The sequence below is a fragment of the Colobus angolensis genome, unplaced genomic scaffold (assembly GCF_000951035.1).
Source record: "Colobus angolensis palliatus isolate OR3802 unplaced genomic scaffold, Cang.pa_1.0 Scaffold360, whole genome shotgun sequence".
In the NCBI taxonomy this organism is placed as follows: domain Eukaryota; kingdom Metazoa; phylum Chordata; class Mammalia; order Primates; family Cercopithecidae; genus Colobus; species Colobus angolensis.
In genome coordinates, this window is record NW_012116933.1 from 938,950 (window position 1) to 942,906 (window position 3,957).

At 39.6% G+C, this 3,957-nt stretch overlaps 1 pseudogene; it reads left to right on the plus strand.

The window, feature by feature from the left end:
* The first annotated feature begins 2,731 nt into the window (after positions 1-2,731).
* Positions 2,732-3,755, plus strand: LOC105519902 (annotated as a pseudogene).
* The last annotated feature ends 202 nt before the right edge of the window (positions 3,756-3,957 follow it).

Consider the following 3,957-nt stretch of genomic DNA (forward strand, 5'->3'; position numbering starts at 1 on the left):
CCCGGCCAGCTTATGGCTTCTTAACAACAAATATATCCTGAGTACCTATTCTGTACTGGAAAAAATTCTAAATGTTGGCCATAAGTACCCAAATAGGACAAACATATTCCTGGTTCCATGTAATGGGGAGTACTCATACATATATTATACATCTATGTCACATAGGTACATGGATATGTGTGTGTAGAAAAGGTAGGTATTTTTGTGAAACTTTTGTTTTAGGCAGGTGTCACAAATATCTTACTATGATGATAGCCAAAAATACACCAAATCTGATGATCTAGTAAATGAATGTGGCTAGAGAATATTTTCAGGAACATAACCATGAAGATTAGAAATATTAAGGATTTGAGGTAGCCACCAAATATGTTTAAGCAACAGGGATGCTCAAATTTTCATTCGTAAAACATCTTTTAAACAGTGTGGTGAATCAACAATAGGGAACCAGAACACAAGTGGAGACACCAATTAGGAGGTTGTAGTTCAGGCTGGGAATGATAGAAGCTAGGAGTGAAAGCAGAGACAGAGAGGGGTGGAAGCACCGCAGATACATCAGGAAGCTTGAGATGAAAAGACTTTAAGAGACACACCAAAGTGTACATACACACAAACACACACACACAGCCCAGAAAATAAAGGAGAGAGGAAAGCAGAAAATTAGAAAGTAAAAAAGGAAAACATGGCATATCTCAAGCATCATCATACTTCCCAAATTTGTTTAGGATATATCATTGCCAAAGTCATGCACAGTAAAGGCCTCTGGTTATGGAGGCCTAATGTTAATGTTCATCACTAGCTATGGAATAAGTACAGCAAGAGACTTCTTTTTATTTATGCCAGAAATTACTTATTTTAAATCACAATGAAAAGTATCTATCCCTCCATCCTATGTAAAAATGGTAGCAACCACAGTTTTTGTTGTAGCTCTCTCCATCACAGACAAACCCACACAGTGAAAAATGTTGTTCCCCGGAGGTTAGAAGGAAACAATGGCAATGTGGATCACCATTGTCACTTCCACAGTTATTGATATCCTTACTACAGACAACCGCATCACAACTCAGGAACACACTGGACAAAGCCCAAAGCTGCTGCTTTTCTATTACATTTAAAAAGGGAATCCAAAAAAGTGCAAGGACCCAGACTTTACTAACTGGAAAGAAGATGAGCATTAGGAGGATTGATCACTCCAAGAATTGAGCCTAAAAGATATAAACCAGTTCTTTTTCTTAAAGACAACTCATTGACTTTAGAATTTGAGACGGAGAGATGGCACATTTGGCAAAATATAAGCATGCTAATCACTATAACAATTCTAATGAAAAGTAACATATGTGCAAAAAAAATTTTCAATCATATACACCTAAACTATGTGTACCAGATGTTTTAGCCAAGAGGGTTACTAAATTTGTTTGTTCATGAGTGGCTAAAATAAAGGCACAGTAGATAGTGATTCAGACTGGATTCTGGAGACAAGCTCTCTGGGTCAATCTTCTGATCAGTTGTTTAACTTCAGGCAAGTTACTTCATGTTTCTAAGCCTCAGTTTCCTTATCATTTTTCCATCACAATTTGTTGTGAGAACTAAATGAGGTTCAATCATAAAAACATAGAAAACATAGTTTAGAGTTTGGTACTTACTAAACACTCAGTAACAGTTATTAGTAGAAATATAGCTATTATTATTGGAAAAGAATGTGACATTTGTTCATTCAACAAATATTTATCAAGAATTTACTACTAGAAATAAGGTTAATGTGGTGGTTAATTTTACATGTCAACTTGACTGGGTTAAGAGATACCCAGGTAGCTGGTAAAATATTATTTCCAGTGTGTCTGTGAGGGTGTTTCTTGAAGAGCTTCTCGTTTGAATCAGTAGACTAAGTAGAGAAGATCTGCCCCTACCAATATGGATATGCATCATCCAATCCTTTGTAGGCCCAGATAGAACAAAATAAGCAGAGGAAGGCAAGAATTTAGCTCTTTCCTTAAGCTGGGACATCCAGGTTATGCTGTCCTTGGGCATCGGAGCTTCTGATTCTCAGGCCTTTGGGCATAGAACTTATACTAAGGAGGCCCCTGGTTCTCAGTCATTTGGCCTTGGACTAAGATTTACATAATCAGTCCCTCCAACTCAAGCTGAATTACAACAATGACTTTCCTAGTTCTCCAGGTTGGAGATGAAACATCATGAGAGTTCGCCTCCATAACTGTGTGAGCCAATTTCCATAATACATTTCATTTTATCTTTTTTTTTTTTTTTTGAGACAGGAGTTTCACTCTGTCACCCAGGCTGGAGTGCAATGGCATGATCTCAGCTCACTGCAACCTCTGCCTCCCAGGTTCAAGCGATTCTCCTGCTTCAGCCTCATGAGTAGCTGGGATTACAGGCATGCACCACCACGCCCACCTAATTTTTAGTAGAGATTCAGTTTCACCATGTTGGTCAGGCTGGTCTCTAACTCCTGACCTCATGATCCTCCTACCTCGGCCTCCCAAAGTGCTGGGATTACGGATTACAGGTGTGAGCCACTGCAGCTGGCTCATTTTGTCTTCTATCTATCTATCTATCTATCATCTATCTATCTATCTTACTGCTATCTATCATATTGATTCTGTTTCTAAGGAAGGCACTAATACAGCTCAAAAATATTTTTACATTTTAAAAACATTCAGACTGCAAGTGGAATGGTGCCTCCACTTTGTCCTCCAGCTGAGGCAGCTGTGACCCCATGGCAGGCAAACCCAGTGGCCTCAGCTGTGAGCACAGCAGTGGGAGCACCTCCATCCTGAGACCACCAGATTATCTCTTCCCAAGTCTGGATTCTGGACACATGGTGAACATGGTGACCTACAGACAGACCTGAGTGTGGCCAGTGTATTCCTCCATCGTATGCTGACTTTGGCATAGCTGTCAGAGATACTTTCCACAAAGGAATTGGCTCAGGGTTGGTGAAACTGGATGTGAAAAAGAAAAAGTCATGCAGTGGCATGGAATTCTCAACATCTGCTTCATCTAATACAGACACTGATAAAATTACTGGGATGTTGGAGGCCAAATATAAATGGTGTGATATGATCTGACTTTTACAGAAAAGTAGAACACTCTGGGAATAGAAATCACAGTTAAAGACCAGGTGTTTCAGGTTGAAACTGACATTAGATACTACCTTCTCTCCAAACACAGGAGAGAAATGTGATAAGATCAAGTCCTCCTGTTACAAGGAGAATGTATACACTTTGGTTGTGATGTTGACTTTCATTTTCCAGGACTTGAAATCCATGGTTTGGCTGTCTTTGGTGATGAGACTGGCTTGCTGGGTACCAGATGACCTTTGACAGTGTCAAAGCTGACAAGGAATAACTTCTCAGTGGGCTTTATAGGACTGGAGACTTCCAACTACACACGCATGTCAGTGATGGGACAGAATTTGGAGAATCAATTTATCAGAAAGAATGTGAAAATCTTGACACTTTAGTGCATCTTACTTGGACATCAGGTACCAAGTGAACTCACTTTTCGTATTGCAGCTAAGTATCGGTTGGATCCCACTGCTTCTGTTTCTGCAAAAGTCAACAACTCTAGTTAATTGGAGTGAGCTACACTCAGACACTGAGCTGAACAAATACTATCGACTCTGGGAGATAGGAAGAACATTAATATGGGAGGCCACAAACTTGGGCTTGCCTGGAGTTAGGAGCTTAATCCAGCTGAAAGAAACCTTCAGGATATCAGAAGATTCGACCTTAGTATAATTTCAAAGTGACCAGCAGGGCTCCCCACCACCTGACAGAAAAAGGTCATCACACTAAGAAACATCTAAACAAGAGCTGTATTTTAAATATTTAGACAGTTACTTGATCGCTGGTTTATAGATGAATTGATTATCTATCTAGATACCAATGCTGCAATTGTACAGTCACATATACATTATTTAAAGATATGTAGGCCTGGTGC